The sequence below is a fragment of the Lissotriton vulgaris genome, chromosome 2_1 (genome assembly GCF_964263255.1).
Source record: "Lissotriton vulgaris chromosome 2_1, aLisVul1.2, whole genome shotgun sequence".
Classification (NCBI taxonomy): domain Eukaryota; kingdom Metazoa; phylum Chordata; class Amphibia; order Caudata; family Salamandridae; genus Lissotriton; species Lissotriton vulgaris.
In genome coordinates, this window is record NC_141687.1 from 740,960,058 (window position 1) to 740,972,880 (window position 12,823).

Consider the following 12,823-nt stretch of genomic DNA (forward strand, 5'->3'; position numbering starts at 1 on the left):
TGTCTTTTATTAGAAAATATGCCACATGTAATATACCCAAAAGTACACAAGTTAAAACAACAAGTCTTACAAAGTAAATATTTACCTGAGAAAAAGCCAGAAATATATGTATTATAGTGTATTAGTTCATAACACTTCCTATTTCAACTGTTCAAAGATCCCTCCCTTTTTATTCATTCTACTTTGAGTTCCTAAGAAGGACCATCTCTTCTGAGAATCCTGTCAAATAGAAAGAAAATCACCATAATAACAGCAATGCACTCATCTTCCTCCTTTTCTTCAAAAAGAGATTTCTTTCCTTAACAGCCTCCAAAGAAGAAGAAAAAAACTCTAATTTGGAACTTATTTACTATCCCTGAAGAGCAAAAAAAGAGTAATGCTCCGTTAGTAACCTGTAAAATTTCCCAAACAACTCTTTAAAGGAGTGATGCATCCAAAGAATACTCCTTTGGCACACCAAGTATGATTTGATATATCAAGAACTTGCACCCCAAAAACTTTGCTAGAGCTCCAACACGGACGTTACAGGAAAACCCACCTGATGCTGCACCAAGCACATCGATTGCTGCAGCAGCATCTTCAGCAAGCAATCCAAACCCACAAATTGATCCTCATTTCGGTGAAATTAACATTCTATGCATTTATTGTGATGAACTTTTGTCTTACGGGGAACAGTCTATCAACCTAATAAAATGCAGGAAGCAAGAGCATCTCTATGTTCAACATTACTTTTTTCACATCATCTTGTGATTGGTATCAACTAACCCAGCCCAAAGCAGTGCTTAATTTGCACACTTTCTGCCATTCTTGACTGGAATTATCAATTATTCTTCAATTTCATATTCTGATTGAACGTCAAAGACCTTTATTAAACCTTTTTGTCATAGCTAATACTCCAGGCGAAGGTAAATGCTCCAAAAGTAATCTGGAAAATTTACCAAACAACTTTTTCAAAGGTTAATCCATCTAAAAAAGACTTCTTTCCCACAGCAGATATAGTGCGACACGTGAAGAACTTGCACCACAACAACTTTGCTTGAGCTGCAACACAAAAATTGCAGGTCAACTGACCTGCTGCTGCACCAACCACATAAACTGCTGCAACAGCATCTTCGGCAAGCAGTCCATACTCACATATTAATCTTGATTTTAGTAAACTTACATTTCTATACATTTATTGTGATGAACTTTTCTGTAACGTGAAACAGTCTATCAACTTCATAAAAAACAGAAACATATTTGTCCTCAACATTACTCATTAAACATTTATCGACCTTTTTTGTTGTAACTACTTCCACCAAAAGCAGTTAGAAATATGCACACTTGCTGCCTTTCTTGACTGGGGTTATAAATTCTTCTTCTTCTAATACAAATTCAAAGTACGCACCCTTTATTCAGCCTTCTTGTTAACTACTTCCCGTAAATTGCAGTGCGTAATTTCTACACTTGCATCCTTTCTTCCGACGCACAGTCTGTAATGAGCTCGGTATCCAAATATCTACTTCCATGATAAGACAATGCTTACTTTGCGCATCTTCAACATATCTAACTTTTTACCTTATTCATCTTCCAATTAATGAACACATCATCCACATGTACACACACTTACTTGCTGCCTTTCTTGGCTGGGGTTATCAATGACTCTTGAACTTCATATTCTGATTCAAACTCATGGCCCTTTATCAAGCCTTTTTGTTATAGCTACTACCCCAACCGAAGGCAGTGGGAAATGTGCATACTTGCTGCCTTTCTTGGCTGGGGTTCTCAATTATTCTTCTTGTAATACAAATTGAAAGTACCGGCCCTGTATTGAACCTCCTTGCTAACTATTACTCGTGAACGGCACTGGGTAATTTGCACACTTGCGTCCTTTCTTGCATCCTTTCTACCGCACAGTATGTGTACTTTGTGCACTTCCATTGCTTGCTTAGATATGGTACCCATTTGTCAGGCTCCCATTGCGGAATCCTATGCACAGTCTGTGTAATGGACTCGAAATCCAAACATCCACTTCCCTGACAAGACAGTGGGTACTTTGCGCATCTGCAGCCTTTCTTATTTTTCACCTTTTTTATAACAACTGAAAGGGGCCAATATTGTTATTTTTCAACACTACCACCCAGTGTCGGGAGTGTGTACTTTATGCACTTCCTTGCTTACTTACATGTGGAAGCAGTTTCTCAAGACTCTCACTGTGGAATGCAACTCCCACTCTATGTAATGGACTGGAAATCTAAACATCCACTTACCTGATAAGGCGGTAGGTATTGTTTATTTTGCACCTAATTCATCTTCCACTCAATTAACACATCATCCACACATACACACACCTACTTACTGCCTTTTTGACAGGGGTTATCAATTATTGTTCAATTTCATATGCCTTTTCAAAGTGCAGGCCCTTTATCAAGCCTTTTTGTTGTAGCTACTACCCCGGCCGAAATCACTGAGAAATTTGCACACTTGCTGCCTTTCTTGGCTGGGGTTATCAATTAATATTCTTGTAATACAAATTCAAAGTACAGGCCCTTTATTGAGCCTTCTTGGCAACTATTACTCATGAATGGCAGTGGGTAATTCGCACATTTCCTGCATTTCATATATAATAAAAAGCTTAATAAAAGTCTACGAATATTAAAAAAGAGCCAGTATGGTCTATCTTCTGTTTGTTATTCTAATTCAAAGTACAGGCCTTTTATTGAGCCTTCTTGGTAACTACTACCCGTGAATGGCAGTGGGTAATTTGCTCACTTGCAGCTTTTCTTATTTTTTACATTATTCATCTTCCACTCAATCAACACACCATCTACATGTACACACACACTTACTTGCTGCATTTCTTGTCTATGGTTATCTATTTCATATTGGTATTCAAACTGCAGGCCCTTTATCGAGCCTTTTTGTTGTAACAACTACCCCAGCCAAAGGCAGTAATAAATGTAAACACTTACTGCCTTTCTTGAACTGTATAAGTGTTTCCTGGAAGTATAAGGAAACAGACTGGGCAATTAAAGGTATAAAAGAAAAAATTGGCTGGTGCATCAAAAACTGCATACATAGTGTATAGGGGTTTGAAGCAGTCCATGCCCTAAAACTCAGTTTGAAGCATGAGTACTTCAGTACTAGCTGAATGATTACAATTCTGCAACAAGAATGTCTCAAACCACTTTAATAAATGTATTCTTATAACATCTCATAACTTAACAGAACTTCTGAAATAATTTCATCACGTATTTCATATTCCTGACTATCAATTTCAAAACTCATATGATCATACTCGATGTCAGCTAATGCTTCCAGAAAATCAACATCTAAGGTTTAGTCTAGGAAATCACAGCTAATATCTGCAGCATTAATATCTTCCTCTTCATTCTCGCTACTTGTAAAAAGTATGTTCAGCTCTTCTTTGACACTGTTACTAATTTCGAAACTGTCTTCCAAATTGTTTTGGTGATTTTCCATACTGAATTTCCTATGTTGTAGGTCCTTGTACAAAAACACAAACATTTCATTTTATCTTTACTGTAATAACAGCATATGTGGTGATTCATATGAATTATATTAAATATTTATCTTACAAATAAAGCAACAATATTTTGTACATGACTGTAACTGTCTTCCAAATTGTTTTCTGGATATTCCATACTAAATTTCTTATGTTGTTGGTCCTTGTACAAAAACATACACACTTCATTTTATCTTCACTGTAATATCAGCATATGTGGTGATTTATATGAATTATATTAAATATTTATCTTGCAAATAAAGCAACAATATTTTGTACATGAGTGTAACTGTCTTCCACATTCTTTTGTTGATTTTCCATACTGAATTTCTTAAGTTGTAGGTGATTGTACAAAAACATAAACACTTAATTTAATATTTACTGTAATATCATCATATGTGGTGATTCATATGAATTATATTAGATATTTATCTTGCAAATAAAGCAACAATATTTGTACATGAGTGTATTTTATTTTGAAAATATTTGAAAATTAAATACAATAAATAGTGTCACTCTGCATTGTGTCAAGTGCTTTATTTATTTATCCTACCTACTGTGCTGCAAACTTAAATATTAATGACACCAGTGCCATGCTTTGACTCACCCCATTATGTTGTCAATTAGGGTGGAGGGAAGCAAAGAAAAGGAGTAAAGTACATGTCTACACAAATAGGAGACCGAATCTTGAACACAAACTGGTAAGTAAGCAAAAGAACGAAAAAGCTACAAACACTGCAATGGACGCTACGCTGTGGAACTCATTCTTAAAAGAGGTAGAAACATACTGTAAATAAAACGGAATTCAAATAAAGAAAAAGTAAAAAACATACATGGATGACAAAGTCACTAGAGGAATACTTCGATCCCCAACATAAAAAATTGACTTTACACAAATTAAATGTATGAATGTTTAAGGACCTGCAAAGGAACCCATTCCCGGGACTCAAAAAATATCATTAGGGACAGTATAGGGAACACCAATACCTCCAAGGTCCCAGCCGGCTCCCCACGTCCTTCGAGAGCCGGCATTGCTTTGTCTGAGAGAGCAGTTTATATGCTGCTCTCTCTAACGAAAAGCAAACTGCTTTCCTACTTGAAAGACACAGCAGCTTAACTTGCTCTCTCTTTCAAATAGGAAACCGGTTTCCTATGCTAAAGTGGGAGCCGCAACACTCCATGCCATACGATAGCAAATAGCAGTCTTCCGGGGATAGACACAAAGGGACACTGCAGGAGTAGGCTCTGAGAGATAGTGGTCCCCAGAGCCATCAAGAGCTCCAGCGACGAACAAGATGGCTACCAACACTTCCTGGTTTGGAGTGTTGACAAACAGTTGACAACCAATCAGCATACTGCTCATGCTCGTAATTGAATCGATTTTCGTACGCGTGCCGTACTCCGTCTCTAGATATCGCTATGATTTTACTTGTAATACGGATTTACACTATTTAACAAAAAGCACAATCTGCGAACCAAACTCTACCTCTCTGCCAAATTTGGTGTCATTTCGGACAGCTGTTCGGGCTGTAGCCCTGGCTAAAGGTCCCTATGGAAAATTGCATGGGGAGAACACATTTTGGAACTCCCCTTTTTTCTCAGCCCCCACTTGACGAATCATGTCCAAACTTTCAGGGAAGGAGCGGAACTGAGCATGCCATTTTCTTGGAGAAATTCGCGAAGATTCGTCCACCAGCCCCAAAGTTCTTCCAAATAGAATGTTGTGGATTTCCTATGGAATGTAGGTCCTAACTATAAATTCCTACTGGCGACCGCCAGTAGGTAATATATATATATATATATATATATATATGAAATGGAGGCAGGAGCACCCTGCTTATCATCTCAGCGCTGTTAGACCCCATTGCATCTTGGTAAATGCATTTAGTTCGCACTTTCAAGTCGCAGTAGTTTTTAACCATTGTTGGTTCTGGCAGTGCAGATATCTCTAGGCACCAATGTTTCAGGGTTTAGCCCATCGTCAGTAGAGAGCATGTAGTACTTAGGAACATGGAAAAAGTCTTTGGGGGTTGCTGAGAAGGAACCCAGGTCGTCGCAGGTCACAGTACCTACCGAGGCACACAGGTGCTACACCGAAAGGCTCATCAGCTCGTCAGCTCGAAGCCGAAGGAAACAGGAAATGGAGGCGGGAGCACCCTGCTTGTCATCTCAGTGCTGTTAGACCCCGTTGTATCTTGGTAAATGCAGTTAGTTCGCACTTTCAAGTCGCTGTAGTTTTTAACCATTGTTGGTTTTGGCAGTGCGGATATTTCTAGACACTAGTGTTACAGGGTTTAGCCCATCATCAGTAGAGAGCATGTAGTACTTAGGAACATGGAAAAAGTCTTTGGGGGTTGCTGAGAAGGAGCCAGGTCATCGTAGGTCACAGTACCTATCCGAGGCACACAGGTGCTACACCGAAGAGCTCGTCAGCTCGTCAGCTCGAAGCCGAAGAAAACAGGAAATGGAGGCGGGAGCACCCTGCTTGTCATCTCAGCGCCGTTAGAACCTGTTGCATCTTGGCAAATGCAGTTAGTTTGCACTTTCAAGTCGCTGTAGTTTTTAACCATTGTTGGTTCTGGCCGTGCAGATATCCCTAGACACTAGTGTTTCAGGGTTTAGCCCATCATCAGTAGAGAGCATGTAGTACTTAGGAACATGGAAAAAGTATTTGGGGGTTGCTGAGAAGGAGCCCAGGTCGTCGCAGGTCACAGTACCTATCCGACGCACACAGGTGCTACTCTGAAGAGCTCGTCAGCTCGAAGCTGAAGAAAACAGGAAATGGAGGCGGGAGCACCCTGCTTGTCATCTCAGCACTTTTAGACCCTGTTGCATCTTGGTAAATGCAGTTAGTTCGCACTTTCAAGTCGCTGTAGTTTTTAACCATTGTTGATTATGGCAGTGCAGATATGTCTAGACACTAGTGTTTCAGGGTTTAGCCCATCGTCAGTAGAGAGTATGTAGTACTTAGGAACATGGACAAATTCTTTGAGGGTTGCTGAGAAGGAGCCCAGATCGTCGCAGGTCACAGTACCTATCCGAGGCACACAGGTGCTACACCGAAGAGCTCGTCAGCTCGAAGCCAAAGAAAACAGGAAATGGAGGCAGGAGCACCCTGCTTGTCATCTCAGCGCTGTTAGACCCCATTGCATCTTGGTAAATGCAGTTAGTTCGCACTTTCAAGTCGCTGTAGTTTTTAACCATTGTTGGTTCTGGCAGTGCAGATATCTCTAGACACTACTGTTTCAGGGTTTACCCCATCGTCAGTAGAGAGCATGTAGTACTTAGGAACATGGAAAAAGTCTTTGGGGGTTGCTGAGAAGGAGCCCAGGTCGTCGCAGGTCACAGTACCCATCCGAGGCACACAGGTGCTACACCGAAGAGCTCGTCAGCTCGTCAGCTCGAAGCCGAAAAAAACAGGAAATATAGGCGGGAGAACCCTGCTTGTCATCTCAGCGCTGTTAGACCCCGTTGCATCTTGGTAAATGCAGTTAGTTCGCACTTTCAAGTCGCTGTAGTTTTTAACTATTGTTGGTTCTGGCATTGCAGATATCTCTAGACACTAGTGTTTCAGGGTTTAGCCCATCGTCAGTAGAGAGCATGTAGTCCTTAGGAACATGGAAAAAGTCTTTGGGGGTTGCTGAGAAGGAGCCCAGGTCGTCGCAGGTCACAGTACCTATCCGAGGCACACAGGTGCTACACCGAAGAGCTCGTCAGCTCGAATTCGAAGAAAACAGGAAATATAGGCGGGAGAACCCTGCTTGTCATCTCAGCGCTGTTAGACCCCGTTGCATCTTGGTAAATGCAGTTAGTTCGCACTTTCGAATCGCTGTAGTTTTTAACCATTGTTGGTTCTGGCAGTGCAGACATCTCTAGACACTAGTGTTTCAGGGTTTGGCCCATCGTCAGTAGAGAGCATGTAGTCCTTAGGAACATGGAAAAAGTATTTAGGGGTTGCTGAGAAGGAGCCCAGGTCGTCGCAGGTCACAGTACCTATCCGACGCACACAGGTGCTACTCTGAAGAGCTCGTCAGCTAGTCAGCTCGAAGCCGAAGAAAACAGGAAATGGAGGCGGGAGCACCCTGCTTGTCATCTCAGCACTTTTAGACCCCGTTGCATCTTGGTAAATGCAGTTAGTTCGCACTTTCAAGTCGCTGTAGTTTTTAACCATTGTTGATTATGGCAGTGCAGATATGTCTAGACACTAGTGTTTCAGGGTTTAGCCCATCGTCAGTAGAGAGTATGTAGTACTTAGGAACATGGAAAAATTCTTTGGGGGTTGCTGAGAAGGAGCCCAGGTCGTTGAAGGTCACAGTACCTATCCGAGGCACACAGGTGCTACACCGAAGAGCTCGTCAGCTCGAAGCCAAAGAAAACAGGAAATGGAGGTGGGAGCACCCTGCTTGTCATCTCAGTGCTGTTAGACCCCATTGCATCTTGGTAAATGCAGTTAGTTCGCACTTTCAAGTCGCTGTAGTTTTTGACCATTGTTGGTTCTGGCAGTGCAGATATCTCTAGACACTAGTGTTTCAGGGTTTAGCCCATCGTCAGTAGAGAGCATGTAGTCCTTAGGAACATGGAAAAAGTCTTTGGGGGTTGCTGAGAAGGAGCCCAGGTCGTCGCAGGTCACAGTACCTATCCGAGGCACACAGGTGCTACACCGAAGAGCTCGTCAGCTCGAATTCGAAGAAAACAGGAAATGGAGGCGGGAGCACCCTGCTTGTCATCTCAGCACTGTTAGACCCCGTTGCATCTTGGTAAATGCAGTTAGTTCGCACTTTCAAGTCGCTGTATTTTTTAACCATTGTTGGTTCTGGCAGTGCAGATATCTCTAGACACTACTGTTTCAGGGTTTAGCCCATCGTCAGTAGAGAACATGTAGTACTTAGGAACATGGAAAAAGTATTTAGGGGTTGCTGAGAAGGAGCCCAGGTCGTCGCAGGTCACAGTACCTATCCGTCGCACACAGGTGCTACACCGAAGAGCTCGTCAGCTCGTCAGCTCGAAGCCGGAGAAAACAGGAAATGGAGGCGGGAGCACCCTGCTTGTCATCTCAGCGCTGTTAGACCCCGTTGAATCTTGGTAAATGCAGTTAGTTTGCTCTTTCAAGTCGCTGTAGTTTTTAACCATTGATGGTTCTGGCAGTGCAGATATCTCTAGACACCAGTGTTTCAGGGTTTAGCCCATCGTCAGTACAGAGCATGTAGTACTTAGGAACATGGAAAAAGTCTTTGGGGGTTGCTGAGAAGGTGCCCAGGTTGTCGCAGGTCACAGTACCTATCTGAGGCACACAGGTGCTATACCGAAGAGCTTGTCAGCTCGTCAGCTCAAAGCCGAAGAAAACAGGAAATGGAGGCGGGAGCACCCTGCTTTTCATCTCAGCGCTGTTAGACCCCATCGCATCTTGGTAAATGCAGTTAGTTCGCACTTTCAAGTCGCCGTAGTTTTTAACCATTGTTTATTCTGGCATTGCAGATATCTCTAGACACTAGTGTTTCAGGGTTTAGGCCATCGTCAGTAGAGAGCATGTAGTCCTTAGGAACATGGAAAAAGTCTTTGGGGGTTGCTGAGAAGGAGCCCAGGTCGTCGCAGGTCACAGTACCTATCCGACGCACACAGGTGCTACACCGAAGAGCTCGTCAGCTCGAAGCCGGAGAAAACAGGAAATGGAGGCGGGAGCACCCTGCTTGTCATCTCAGCGCTGTTAGACCCCGTTGAATCTTGGTAAATGCAGTTAGTTCGCTCTTTCAAGTCGCTGTAGTTTTTAACCATTGATGGTTCTGGCAGTGCAGATATCTCTAGACACTAGTGTTTCAGGGTTTAGCCCATCGTCAGTAGAGAGCATGTAGTACTTAGGAACATGGAAAAAGTCTTTGGGGGTTGCTGAGAAGGAGCCCAGGTCGTCGCAGGTCACAGTACCTATCCGAGGCACACAGGTGCTACACCGAAGAGCTCGTCAGCTCGAAGCCGAAGAAAACAGGAAATGGAGGCGGGAGCACCCTGCTTGTCATCTCAGCGCTGTTAGACCTCATTGCACCTTGGTAAATGCAGTTAGTTCGCATTTTCAAGTCGCTGTAGTTTTTAACCATTGTTGGTTCTGGCAGTGCAGATATCTCTAGACACTAGTGTTTCAGGGTTTAGCCCATCGTCAGTAGAGAGCATGTAGTACTTAGGAACATGGAAAAAGTCTTTGGGGGTTGCTGAGAAGGAGCCCAGGTCGTCGCAGGTCACAGTACCTATCCGAGGCACACAGGTGCTACACCGAAGAGCTCATCAGCTCGTCAGCTCGAAGCCAAAGAAAACAGGAAATGGAGGCGGGAGCACCCTGCTTGTCATCTCAGGGCTGTATATATATGCACACACACACACACAAACACATATATATATATATATATATATATATATATATATATATATATATATATATATATATATATATATATATATATATATATATATATATATATATATATATATATATATATATATATATTCACTGAAAAAACCATGGGTTATAGACCATATATAGTTAGGAATTAGCATTTACAAAACCTTATTTTACTCACACAAAACCATTGAAATTTGCATATATAGTTAGTTGCACTAGCTATATATCGCGCACCCGCAATCCACTGCTGATGATGTCACATATTACATCATTCATGACATGGTCAATGACATCACTGATGACAACTCAAAGGACATCACTGATGACATTATCCAATGACTGTATGTTTCTGTAAAAATAAAATATGTCTTACATATTGAAGAATGAGTGGATGTATAAGTGTCTGGATGAAGAATTTAGTAGGTGCATGACTGAGTGTATGAGAGAGTGATTAAATGTGTCTCACTGAGTGCATGGGTTAGTGACTAAACTGTCTTAATTGGTGCATCATTATGTCTGTTGTTCTGTAAACTGCTGAATGTGTTAATCAGTAGCTATATGAGTAACTATATCGGATATTCATTGGTTGCCCAAGTATTTGTATGGGAGAATGAGTATCTGTGTGAGTGGCTGGGAGGTGTATGACTCTGTGCATAGATGTGTGAGCAGTTGATTCACTAGATGTATGGGTTCAAAAGTGCATGTGGAAACAGCTGCATGGGCGGTTGACTGTGTGCATGAGTGTATTGGTGAGTGAATGGATATCTCAGTGCAACATGTCAAAGTAAGTACATATGTAAAACACAGTACATGTGAGAGTTGACATATATAACCGTGCATAAAAGCCAATGAATGTGTGAGTGGCTGTATGGATCATTGTGAACTTGTATCAGGGATCGTATAGGAGAGTAAATATGTGTTAGAATATGTTTGAATTAGTAAGGTGTGTATAACTGTATAGTTGAGGAAATGGAGGTGTGATTGATTCTTTGCATGACTGACTAGATGTATGAGTAACTCCATTGGTGAGTGACAATCTGTGAGTGTCTGTTTACACTGATTGTATCTAAGGTTATATTAGAGTCTGAAGAGGTTCATCGTATTATCACATGAATGATATTATCAGTGATGTTGTCAGTGATGTCATTTGAGTTGTCATCAGTGATGTCATCAGTGATGTCATTGACCATGTCATGAATGATGTAATATGTGACATCATCAGCAGTGGATTGTGGGTGCGCGATATATAGTTAGTGCAACTAACTATATATGCGAACTTCAATGGTTTTGTGTGAGTAAAATAAGGTTTTGTAAATGCTAATTCCTAACTATATATGGTCTATAACCCATGTTTTTTTCAGTGAATTTTCAAGGTTTTGTAAATGCTAATTCCTAACTATATATGGTCTATAACCTATGATTTTTTCAGTGAATTGCAATGGTTTTTTAATAGCAAATATCAAAAGCTTTAAAATGTCAAGTATGTGGACTTGACTTGACTTGACTTGACTTGACTTGGTAGGTAAAAACATTTTCGTGTCTATGCACGCTGATGTGCTTTGAACGCTGCCCCCTCCCCCCCTTTTTTCTTTTAGGAGTATTCTCTCTTTGCAGATAGTGAAGGGTAGGTAACGCAGGCCTTTGCCCCCGTTGTAATCCGTCGTGCCTGCTTCCTTCTCCATTTGATTGATTGTTATCCAAGCATTTACTGTTTTAGAATTGGTTCTCTTTGGTTCATTCTCTATTTACAAACAAGCACAGAGTCGCAATACTCTGTTTAGTCTTTGCAGACAGTGAAAAATCGTTAGAAACAACAAAAGGAATCAAGCAAAATCAGTAGGCCACTAATGGGATCTCTTTTTGACCTTGCTAAAATAGAAACATTAGGAACAACCTCTCATGAGAAATATGAAACTAGTGAGAGGAACTGAGCTCGGCCCCATGATGGCTGCAAGACAGCTCGCTCCGCCGCCCACCCCGCCCAAAACAACGACAAACCCTATGCAAATATTATAAATATATACAACACACCAGCAAAGTAACAGGGTAAAACGTTTTATTAAATAACTATTTACATGGCAGCCTGCTGCAACATTGATCCAAACAAGCCTTTGTATTTGGGGCTCAAAATCAGCAAGTAACAGGGTAAAACGTTTTATTAAATAACTATTTACATGGCAGCCTGCTGCAACATCGATCCAAACAAGCCTTTGTATTTGGGGCTCAAAATCAACCATCAATAGTAAGATTTTCATAGGTGAGTGTAGGTTCATGGTTTTCCATCCACAGACTAAAAGCCTGGAGTGGGAGTGAAAGAACAATAACTAGGTAAGAAGGAAGGCAGAGGCTGTGGGAAGGACTCTGGATATAGTATGTTGCTTGGTCCCTGAGATGCTTCGATGTCACTGCCTTGCACAAATGGCATAAGTCCTGGATGTTGGGTGCCATAGTTGAGGGTTCCGAGCAGCGCTTGTAACACTGTATGAAGCTTATTTGCACCTGCTGCAGCTTCACTATTCTCAAAGTAAGTGGGGGCTGTTTGTGGACCTGACTGCATTGGAAAACAATGTGATGCGTTGCCTCCCTGAACCGCTTGACGGAGGCCCCCGAGGGGCGGTGTGATGGCGCAGACTCGGAGGGGACGCTTGGCTCCTGCCCCCTCCCCAAGTCTTGTTGCCCTGGTGTGGCCTAAGATCGCCCCAGACATAGGCCGCCGGCTCCCGGGGTCAGGCGGAACCTTTTGCCTTTTAGTGACTCTTCCATTCTGGACCTTGTCCCACAATCCGTTTGACCTGAAGACACGTCCTGCGGTGCCCTGGTCCGACCATCACATATACCTGCGCCAGGAGACGGCGTGGGGTGCACTAGAAGGGAGAGGCGGCGCGAACGAGCCTCCCCCACCGCCCCAGGTGGAGGTTTCTCAGCTACAC